Source organism: Vespa velutina, chromosome 4 (assembly GCF_912470025.1).
Source record: "Vespa velutina chromosome 4, iVesVel2.1, whole genome shotgun sequence".
Taxonomy (NCBI): Eukaryota; Metazoa; Arthropoda; class Insecta; order Hymenoptera; family Vespidae; genus Vespa; species Vespa velutina.
Window position 1 is genome coordinate 4,864,658 of NC_062191.1, and position 12,288 is coordinate 4,876,945.

A 12,288-nucleotide genomic window follows, 5' to 3' on the forward strand; every position below is an offset into this window, starting at 1 on the left:
CTTCCTCGGATGATATAGAAATATTCAAGAATAAATGAAAGGAGGAAAAAAGAGAAATGGATAGGAATAGATTTCTTTTTTAAGAAATCGATCAAAATTTATCGTACGTTATATAAACGTTCATCTTTTTTACGTAGAAAAAGAGAGAGAGAGAAAGGGGGAGGGAGGAGGGAGAGAGAGAGAGAGAGAGAGAGAGGAATCGATATTTTGCGAGGGAGAGATTCGGGAAATTTGCTGGAATTGCCAAGTACGATAGGGGAGTAGAGAAGATGCGATGGAGGTTGGGAGATAGATTCAGCTCGTTCTCTAGCCGTAGGATAGGAGAAATACGCGCTCGTAAAAGAGGAGGAAGCGCAGTCTCCGAAGAAAATACGAATTAAACCAGCCGGCCGCTGATCCGAGAAACTTTCGCGTAATCGTGTTTGAACTTTAAAAGTCCAAACTCTAAACTAGCTGCAATCTCTCTCTCCCTCTCTCTCTCTCTCTCTCTCTCCTTCTCTCTTTTTCATTCTTAAAAAAAAATAATACCTATGAGTTTGTTACGTGTTCGAAACAACGAGTGCTTACTTAGATATTTTTTAATATAACGAAACGTCTGTTTATAAAAAAGAGAGAGAGAGAGAGAGAGAAATTAGCAAACAGAAAAAATACGTAATATATAATAGCAATAAATAATTAATAATAATAGTAACAATAATAATAATAATAATAATAATAATAACAATAATAATAAGTATATATATATAAAAAAATTTATATGAAATTTGCATACATTTTTCGAGAATGCAACTGGCTCGTACAGAGACTAAACAACAACATTCCTGAAGCAGAAGGAAAAGAATGATCAGAGGGTTTATACGTACGGCGTTATGTATGGGAGTGGCCAAAGAAAGAGAGAAAGAGAGAGAGAGAGAGAGAGAGAGAGAGAGAGAGAGAGAGAGAGAGGGAGAAAGAGAAGGAGAAGAAGGGAGACAGACAGACAGACAGACAAACAGACAGACAGACAAAAAGAGATAGAGATAGAAAGAAAATGTAGAAAAGAGAAAGAGAGAAAGAAGGGAAGGTTACGAGGAGACCGAGAGATGGTTTTAGAAGTAGTCAACCCCGAAAACATTAACGTTGTAGATAACGTTGGTTTACCCCTCGAGAATGATACAATACAATAGCTTTGTATAGTATGCTTTGAAACCCTTTCGTTCTCTTGAAATCGAGTCTACACTTAGCTCTCCCTCTAGCCACACGCCCTCCCCCTCCCTTCGTCGCCCGACCGATATATACTTTGGCGTACCTACTATCTACAATAACAACTTTCGGAACTCGAAGGAACGCCCGTAAAGGGCAAACCCTCTCTGTATTTAATTTACTGAATAATTGGAATCAAGCTGGCTCATTTGTGTGCCAGTCTCAGCCCGCACTCTCTCGTATGGCGGTGTACACACCCAGCAATTTCCAACCCTCTCCGACACATAGGTACCATCCTGCCATCGTGGATCCTGTGGGAGCCTGAGATGAGGAGATTTGTGCGCGCACATAAAACCAACCTCCTCCCACCCCCTACCATCTCTTTTCCCCTCTAGCCCCGCTAGAGCCCCTCTCCTTTTCTCTTCCAACTCCCCCTCACCCCCCCCCGCCTACCCTTATACTACCATTTCTCCTACTTCCTCTTTCTCTCTCCTCGTTCTTCTCTCATTCTATTCCTCCCAACCAACCTCCTACACTTTTCTAACTCGCCGATATAAGTATACAAGGGGGTGAATAAAGATGGCTAGATAATGGAATGCTCGCCAAGCCAGCGACCATTGGGATTACCTGCGATGAGAGAGGGCCCGCTACATGGTTGGATTAAATAAAAGTGTGAAAGGAGGAAGCTTACGAGATTTTTGGATCGAAACAAAACTTTGATATATTAGTTTGGTAAAATATACGAGCAGTTAAATAGATATTTATATTATAATATTTCACGTCTTTCTTTTGAATATCAATTCTTAAGATCTTAACATTGTTTGTCGTTACGTGATTTAATAATATATTGAATTAAAATACAATTAGAAAAAATATAATCCAAATAGTGGAATATAATTTGATCATTTATATCTCTGTCCATCTTTTATATTATCTCTCTCTCTCTCTCTCTCTCTCTCTCTCTCTCTCTCTCTCTCTCTCTCTCTTCCTTTTTTACTTAATTTATTATAATTATTTGAGTGAAATATATTCTGTATTAATAAATTGAGTATGATAGTCTTTCGAAAAAAAGATTAAAATTAGAATTAATAAATTGAGTATGATAGTCCTTCGAAAAAAAAAAAAAATTAATAATTTGGTTTTTTTTGGGTAAAAGAATAAGGTGTCCTCTTTCTTGTCTCGTTCGAATTTTTGAGTCTGCTGGTGGGAGAATAAAGGAGATAAGGTTCCTATGGTGGGGGATATATCGAGAAAGAGCGAGACAAAGAGAGAATGGGGTAAGAGAAAGAAGAACCTGTCTTCGTTCGCGCATGCGTATATGAGGAAAGCACAAATCGATGGCCGCGACTGCCTGGTTGGCTCTTGCAATAGCGTATCTATAGCTAACTTGCGGTTTCTATAGAAAGAAAGAGAGAGAGAGAGAGAGTGAGTATGTGTGTGAATGTAATAATTTTATACTGCATTTAAAAATCCCAAAAAATAAAGAAAATTTTGAAATTTCATTTGAAAATTATTTAAGATTTTACAATTGTCGAAATAACTTCTTTGAATTATAATAATTTTGATATTTAAATGTATACCTAAGTTTACGCATATAATATGTTAAATTCATTCTCAATATATTTTAAATTATTTATTTTCCCCTAACCAATCTGAAGATACTTTTTAATAAGTTAAAACAATTTAGAAATTTAAAAGATAAGTATATGCATAAAATATAAATTTAATATATTTTAAAATACTCACGTCATTTTGTATTTATAAATAAATTAATCTGTAATTCCTTCGATATCGTCAATATCGTTATTTTCTAACATTGAATATATAACAAAAGTATAATCAATATGACAATAGCAAAGCGATTAGTGATAAATATGAATACGACGTTATTTTTAGTTAAGTTATTTTTTTAAAAAAAATTGTAAAAATCGTTCAGCAATAAAAATTTAATTAAAAATGACTATCGTCCACATAAACGATTTACCACAACAGCGCACATAGTGGCAAATTCTATAAGTACGTTCCCTATCTACTGAACGAAATGATATTCCCATACAGTCGATTATGGTGACACCATAATTCCTTCTTTACCATCATAGGACAAGTTGTTAACCATGGTGTTTGAAAATACTAAAAACTTTTTTGAAATATTCTATGAATTAAAAGTGAAAATGATATTTTTAAAAATTCGTCAAAAATTTAATTCTTTAATAATAATTTGGAATATATTTTATTATTTTAATTGTTTAACCGATAAAAAAATCCAAGCCACACTGATAACAAGAATCGAATCTACAAGAAACATATGCATAAACCAACGCCATCGTTTATAGGTATTTTCTTTCATGAAAATATATAAACTTAATCTTAGCCGCAATAATTTTTTATCGTCAATAGATACGTGCAAATATCAGTGAAACAAAAATAGAATTTCACATAAAAATTACTGATTATCAAAAATTACACGCACAAATATATATTGTTATTATTAAGACTTTTCTTTGTTGACGAATATTACTTACTAAATAAAAATTTTTAACAACGAAACAACAAAATTTGACCGACCGAGTAAACTCCACTAACGCTATCTAGTGCATAGAATCGGTACTTCTTTATCATTATGTAACTATTCAATTTTTAAAAGTCTCATAGATCAATAATTTTTAATTGTTTCAAATCACCATATTAACAATAAATAAATGTTAATCATATATGATATAACAAAAATAATATTTTGAAGTTATGCATTTATAAAATATTCATTATAGTTATCATTATAGCATCATTATTTTAATAAGATGCAAAGTGTCAAGATATTAATAAAGATGGTAACAAAAGAAGAAATATTTTTGTCACAGTTAAAAGAATAGACCCATTCGATAATTTCGCCCTATATGAGAATACGGTCTTCTAGTAGAAGTAGTGGTCGAGTATGCGCGCGCAGAGATGTTCCATGATGGCCGCCGTAAGTTACGCTATAATGGTGGGGCTAACAGTAGGTGGTGAAAGAAACCATGGACGGCAGAGTGGGGAAGAGAATATCTCAGTAGTGAAATAATGGGTCGCAGGAAGGGACGGTACTCAAAACTGTCACCGTACGCCATTGGCAGAAATCCTATGGGGCGAGGCATCGCCACATGGATCGTAAAAGGCGGCCATCATGGATTTCAACATGGCTTCTACTAGTACCGTATGTTCGGTTTACCCTTCGATTTCTATGCTATCAAAAAATGGAATATATAATATCTGTATTACGTGAAATCGTTTTTAATATTAAGAACAGTTTTTGTTTGTTTTTTTTTTTTCGTTTAATTTTAATCTAAAAAATATATTACAAAAAATGTCACTGTAAAGAATATATATTACGTATATCTAATATCAATTAAATATTACAGCAAAATGGAAGTATAGTGAAAATTTTATTAATATTCTCGTTTCAGTTACCCTTGAAATCTTCAAGTTCTTACATTAGAAACGTAAAGCAAAGGTCATCGTTCACCTGTTCATAAGGTCAATAGGTAATGTGATAACGACCATTCATAATGGTTACGGACGAAGGAATTACCGTGCAAACCGACACTTAAGCTTTATCGTGTCTCTTACCGCGAAGTTATGTATACTGTTCTCTTAAAAGTGAACGGTAGTGAGTTGTAACAAGATTATTGACTTTAAATCCTGCCGAATGACCCTATGGAAGATTGAAGCTACAAATATATTGCCAATAGCAAAGATCTAAGTATGTACATAGGAAAAGATGTATGCGACGGGTCCTGATCAAGCTACTCTTTGTGAACAATTATATTTCATTTTTAGTATTTGACAAAACGTGTAAGAGAAATAAAACTTATCGTCGCGTTAAAATTTGTCATTTTCAAATTAAATGTCGCATCAATATCTATTAATACATACTTTTGAAGATTTAGAGTTTGAAATAATGTTGAATATAAACGCATGCTTACATCTTATATAGACTACTTAATATACATATATATATATATATATATATATATATATATATATATATATATATATATATATATATATATATATATATATAGAAACAAGTAAACTCTATATATAAACGATGCTTTCATTCAATAAAATTATATACACATATATATATATATATATATATATATATATATATATATAGGTGCAAATGTTTCTCACTGACGATCACTGTGTTACATGAATAAAAATTCATACAGGGGAGAAAAGAAATGAAGAAAAAAAAAAAGAAAAGAAGAGGAAGAAAAAATATATGGAAGAAAAAAAAAATAAACAGACCGTCCTTCCTCGAAAACAGAATGATATCGGAAGTTTTAAAAAGCCGGGGAAAGCAACTTGATCAGCGAGTTCTCTATCGGTCGGACTCGCGTATAGCGATTAAAGATAATTTCCGTCACGAACCGCACATCATTTACCGCTCTGCGGATGGCAATAAAGATTTTATGCATTCCCGTTTACTTCATCATTCGTTCAACCAAATCTATTGGGTCGTTGATAATACGTTCATGAGTACGAGTAATATATATATATATATATTACCAAGCATGAACTCGCCTCAGACGGAAAGCAAAAGGAATAAGAAGGAATAGAGGAAGAAAAAAATAGAAAAAAAAGGGAGAAGGAAAAAAAAATTGTTTCAGAGATAAATGAGACCCTTGCGAGATGACGTCAACCGGTAATAAAAGCGCGCCACTAATAAGCATCGCCAGCGCTAATTTCGCTCGGCGCTCTTCGAACTTCGTGTTCTTCGATTCAAACAGAGATCTCCGCGATTTATTCTTTACGACATCGAAAACGAAAGTGGTATAATGATGGAGATAAGCATATTCATGAATCCAAGAAAAATTATTATTTCTCTTTTTTCGATTTCTATTAAGTTACAAGTATCTACTTTGTAATGTGTAAAATAAATTTTCGAAAGATATCGTCTTTCCTTTTTTCATTATATATAGGTACGTATACATATATAAATTAATAGACATATATATGTATATATATACGTTTATTAATTTACAAAAGAATTCGAGTATTATAAAACGAAATAATCTATGTGTTTGATCGTCTTGAAATAATTTTCAATTTTTTTATTTTTCTTTTATTTTTTATATATATATATATTTTTTTTTTTGTATTTTATTCGTGAATTACTATTTGTCATTCAAATAAATAGTGGCAAAATTTGTTAATTTCAATTCTCCTTTCACTAAAATCGTATTTGACTAATAGAAATGTGCTTGAAATATTCAAAGAAAATCGTTTTATTATAGAACTTGAGATTCCACGATCAGGAGATTTATTTCATTGAGGTTTACATGTTAACTATTACCGTCGCACGCTTCTTGTGATTCATGACTTCAATTATTTTTATGTTTATAATAATCAACGATATGAATATATTTGTGTATACATATATGTATACATATGTGTATACGTACAGAGAAATTAAGTTGGGATAACTGCTACATAAAAGTCACTCGTCGTCTTGGGATTTATCGGTGTTGACAAATAATGACGAATGATTACCCTTAATTCATTACAATTTGTAGACGAAGTTATAACTCTCTATAAATCATTATTTTATTTCTAAGATAGTGTCAAAAAAGATACATAAGTAAATGGTTAGGTACATACATAGAAATAAAATGTAAGTCATGAACTCATGTCATTACACGCATATCAGTTTTGTCTCTCACATAAAGAAGAAAAATAATCCGATTTATTAGATCAATGAATAGATATGAACAGATATGATACTAATCTATAGAAAAAAAAATACTAATGTATAAAAAAAAAAAAAAAAAAAAAAAAAAAAAAGAAAAAAAAAGAGAGAAAAAGTTACTTTTTCATTCAACGATCTAAATTGTTAAAGCTTCTCACTTATCGAAAAATATAATAATTGAGAAATAATGTTACCTGTATCTTTCTTATTTACGAAATAAGACAAAGATCGTCTATAATAGTTCCTATCGAAATTCTCAATGGAATAATATCTATGTATATAAATTATTTATGTTGCATTTCATTAGTCGAATATTTCCAAGAAATAATATATATAGTATTATTTATTTATACGACCTTCTTTCGTCGAGTAATATATAAAAGCTATTCTTGGATATCCATGAAAACGGAAAAATAAAAAGTCGAGAAAAGATAAAGAGAAAAGGAAAAAAAAAAGAAAAAAAAAAGGAAGAGAAAAAACAAGAAAGAAAACAAAAATATATATATCTAAGTAACAATAATGACGACGGTTATGTCTCTCGCAAATGCCCTTTCTCTGGTAGTCAATGAAAATCACCGGAAGAGCGAACAGCCAGACGCAAAGACTACATACTGACTACGGTAAGTACGTAACTACATACTTACATACTATATACATACGTGAATGCTACCTCGCGAACGCAGGTGTTTATGAGCAAAATAATAAGCAGATTTTATGAAGCTTGACAGGCGAGCGCCATTATGTCGCTCATAATTGTAATCATTATTATATTCCAGTAGTACTCGATGTTATCCCGAAACGATGTTGATTCTGAACATATCTTTTCCGTAAAGTACGTATTACGATATTATTTCTTCAAAAAGAGCCGACATATTTCTAACCAATTAATGTCATCGTTTTAAACGAAACGTGAGAACCGTGTCATTTCGTTGATGGCTTAGAAACATATTCTCTCTTTTTCTTTTCCTTTTCTTTTCTTTTTTTTCTTTTTTTTTTCATATATCTCGAAATATCACATTTGTCTTATCTTTCTCTCTTTCTCTCTCTCTCTCTCTCTCTCTCTCTCTCTCTCTCTCTCTCTCTCTCTCTCTCTCTCTCTCTCTTTCATTTAACTAAAATTAAAATATATGTATAGGTATTTAGGTACAATGTATAAAAAGAATAAGCTTCAAATGATTGATTGATAATTATCGATAAAGATATAAATTAAATGAATATTTTATAATATTCAATAATTTACGATAGTCAATGATATGAAAAAAAAAAGAACGTAAGAAAATCGATTTAAAATAAATTTATTGACAGATTTTCGTCCAGAATTCGATCAGAATTTTCGAGAAACGAGAAAGAAAGGAAGAATAAAGACGATAAACGTAAGACCATTTTTGTCATCGAATAAAGAAGAAGAAAAAGAAAAAGTGAATAGTCAGACACGATTCCAAAAAGTTCGTACCGTTATGCATACACTCACATAGGCCGGCTGAGTTTAGACAGCGACTATCCCATCTCTTTGAACGTGTCTTCTTAATTGGTAAAACAAACGGACACGAGGTGTAAGAGAGATAGAGAGAGAGAGAGAGAGAGAGAGAGAGAGAGAGAGAGAGGGAGAGACAGAGAGAAAGAGAAAGAGAGAAAAAAGAGAATGAGAGAAATAGAAAACAAGAGGGAGAAAGAAAGAAAGAGAAAGAGAGAGAGAGAGAGAGAGAGAGAGAGAGAGAAAGAAAGGCGCGACGTTTAGATCACAGTGATTTTCGTTCGCCGTCGACCTTCCCACTCATGGATCATCTATACGAGTACGCGATATTATTACACGTAAACATACGTTCTTACTTAAATTAAAATGATTGATAAAAGGGACGAAAAACTGAATGTTATCTTTCTTCATATCATAACATTGCCGTAAATTATAATCATTTAATGTTTATCTTTTTAATCAAACAGATTCTTGTGTCCCTATTAATATATATATATATATATATATATATATATATATATATATATGTGTGTATAAGTGTATAATGTATGTATATAAATTAAAAAAAATTTTCACTTTCTATATTAATTATAATACGTTTTAAAATAAAATTCTTTTTATTAAAAATGACATATTATCTGACCTTTTAAAACGATGAATTATGTCGATCGAATCTCTTAGCACCTGTCTCGCACTTGACACAATCTTTTTCTTTCGTAGTTACGTTGAATTGTCAGTGTCGAAGAATAGAAATATCGATGATTGTTCCTTTAAAAGAAGGGAAGCCTCGTGGAGATCTCGTTAAGTCGGGTCACTTTTGATTGGTCTCGGCCGAAACTGGAAAACTCGCGTACGTTGATCGCGATAGACTAGGAGAATAATAAATATCACGCGGAGCCGGGGTCGGAAAAGTTAGAGTCGAACGGCGACGGGCAAAGGCGGCACTTTGGTTTAACGCGGCCGGTGCTCTTGGAAATTAGGCCGGACTCCCGTCGTGTCCGTCCCCCCCTTTTCTCCCTTCACCCTCCCCTTCTCCTCTTCAACACCCTCCGACGACGTCGAAGAAGCTCGCCCGAGCCTTCAAAGGGAGGAAGAAGAAAAAGAATCGAACGTATGTGAGTATATGAGTGTGTCGTCTGTGTCTGTGTACGTATACGAGGAAAAGAGAACGAAATAAAAAGAAAAAGAGAGACAGAGAGAGAGAGAGAAAGAGAAAGATATATATATATATATATATATATATATATAGAGAGAGAGAGAGAGAGAGAGAAGAGAGGGTTGGAAATATAGCTGGAGAAGGGTAGTAATGACGAGGGGTGGGGGTGGTTTCTCCCCGAGAAAATCAAAGGAAACGATCGGCTCTCGAGGGGAGGTCGTGCGCGCGTGCGTCTCGACGACAATGTCGCTCGACGATTATTTTCGTACGCATAACAATGGTGAGCACGTTGCCGAAAGTTCCGCTCATGGTAGTACTACCACGATAAGACGTGCCGCGCACTGAGTTAGTCTCGTCTCGACGCATCGCGTCGCGTCGCGACCAAGAACCAACCTCTCGCGCACGCTCCGATATTCTCCCCACCACTACAAATCCTCACCCTCTTTACCTGCTCCTCCTCTTCCTCCCTTTCTCTTCTCTCGAACGCAACCATCGGCCAGGCCACGATCCCTACTCTTTACTCCTTCTCTTTCTATCTTTTTACTCAGCTCACTCTACCGGAGCGCTTTCGGTTACTTACTTTACTTTGACACGATCTAACGGGTGTACGTGAAATTCGTAGTAAGTAATTACTTACTCGATCGTGAAATTGAACTTTTTTTTTTATAGACTTTATATAAGACACCATAGAAAGTATCTACGTAAGTAATTATTATCATTGTTATTGTTATTATTATTATTATTATTATTATTATTATTATTATTATTATTATTATTATTATTATTATTATTATTATTATTATTATTATTATTATAATTATTGTGTAATTGATGTCCATGTGATATTACAATATTAGTCGTTGAAGAGAAGTTTAGTATCTGATTAATTTATTATATAATACGCATTCTCTTTTTATTCTTTTCAATGATAGACGAGTATATAAAATAAAGGATTAATTAGATTTTCATTTAAAATAATATTTATGAATTAACTTAGGACTTATTTTAATTGTTAATGAGATATTCGATATCGTCATTAATACGATACTTTTCCCGTATAATTTTTTAAGAGACAAGTTATTGATTTTGGAACTCTCTATATCGGTGCCATTCTACGGACCAATTCGACCTTCTCAATTCAAGACCCTTAAAATTAAATCCAACGCAACCCTCTACCCTCGCGACAAATTTTGTTAAAGGCAAACCTGCCACAATCCCTCCCTTGCTACGTCTCTCTTTGTAACGCCGACGAATCCGTCAGTCTTGGGGTGTGGTTTTCGAGAATCTTCCCTTTTATATATAGCAACCATTTCTATTTCTATTCTTTAAAGTTTAGTACAGACCGATCATAGGGATAAATTTTATCTTATGAACTGATCCATATATTCTCTTTTTTATATTTTGTTTTATTTTGTCTTAATATAATTAAATTAACTTGCATTAGTCGTATTTTTAAAAGAAAATTATTTTCCCGAAAATGAATTTTTCTACGTGAATAATTTTTAATAATTTTTAAAACTGTTCTACACAATCAAATATATAATTAGGTACTTAAAAAAAAAAAAAGAAAAGAAAACATGAAAAAACAAAAAACATTAAACTTAAGTGATACATCATAGATCCGTTAGAAAACGTAAGATGAGTTAGATTTTGCAAAAAAAAAAAATAAATATGACGAAACAATTTTGAAATATTTGTATTAGATCGATACTTTTCTAGATCATAAATTTGATATCACCGAACGTTTCAATAAATAACAGAGATATTTTTTGCACCTTTCTAGTTCCTTTCCTATTTGGCATGGAGAACGAAAGAAGTAAAGCTATGCCAACCCACTCCTTTCTTTTTGTTTTCAGAAGACAGAGAGAGAGAGAGAGAGAGGGGAGGGGGGTTTTACTTTCATGCGGAGTTCGAGATCGAGAGGGGGCCTGACACTCGAAATAAAATACGAGCTAGTTCTGTCTTGTGTCACGAGCCACACCTACGTATTCTCGTACAGAAAGATTCAAAAGTCGATTCACCTTCCTCCCTTTCTCCCTCTATGTCTGTCTCTCTCTCTCTCTCTCTCTCTCTCTCTCTCTCTCTCTCCGCTCTTAAATGTTCCACGCTCAATAAATTTCATTTTCAAAAAAAATGTAAGACAAAGAGAGAAAGAGAGAAAGAGAGAAAGATGAAGAGAGAACAAATATAAGAAAATTTTTCGTTCTCCAAGTTATAATCATCAATTTTTAAATCATCATTTTGCCGATCAAATATAAAAAAGAAAAATAAAAAATAAAAGGAAAAACAAACTAGTCAAGAAGATTTATGTCACTATCGTTATATTCGTTAGTACCCATTGATCGATAATACGAACTATACAATGTAAACGTTTGGTCAGGTATACCAATCGGAAATGGCAATATTTACTTGAGACACATATTGACAGATCGCTCGAATGTTGTTTGTCGATAAAACGAGATGTTGCTTCGAAGTTTAAACCGATACGCTTGTGTTAATTTCCTAAAGAAATTCGCAATCGTCATTATAAATTTTCTTCGAGTTATAACAAACGTGAGATTATCAAACGTTAACAATTTAATAAGACAAATAAGTACGTAGAAATCATTTTATTTTATAAAATATAATATTAATCGTCAGATCTTTAGTAAGTAAAAGTAAAAAAAGGGGAAAAAAATAAAATATCTCCCTTTCTATTTTCCTTTCCTTTTATGCTTTTATTTTTTTTATTTTTATTTTTTTCTTCTT

At 32.6% G+C, this 12,288-nt stretch overlaps 1 protein-coding gene and 2 long non-coding RNA genes across 4 annotated transcripts in view; 2 read left to right on the top strand and 1 right to left on the bottom strand.

Annotated features, from left to right (window-relative positions):
- The window catches only part of LOC124948405 (homeobox protein abdominal-B-like), a 69,760-nt gene extending 60,202 nt beyond the window's left edge, over window positions 1-9,558 (bottom strand). For both annotated transcript variants that reach the window (XM_047491975.1, XM_047491976.1), the window contains exon 1: window positions 9,028-9,558. The gene's annotated coding sequence lies outside the window, so the exon portion shown is untranslated. The remainder of the gene's footprint in view (window positions 1-9,027) is intronic.
- Window positions 4,152-4,815, top strand: LOC124948406. The gene is made up of 2 exons (XR_007100713.1): window positions 4,152-4,372; window positions 4,623-4,815. It is a non-coding gene; the product is annotated as an uncharacterized LOC124948406 (long non-coding RNA).
- LOC124948408 lies at window positions 7,460-8,482 on the top strand. Its single transcript, XR_007100716.1, has 3 exons — window positions 7,460-7,530; window positions 7,687-7,742; window positions 8,216-8,482. It is a non-coding gene; the product is annotated as an uncharacterized LOC124948408 (long non-coding RNA).
- Window positions 9,559-12,288: the final 2,730 nt, after the last annotated feature.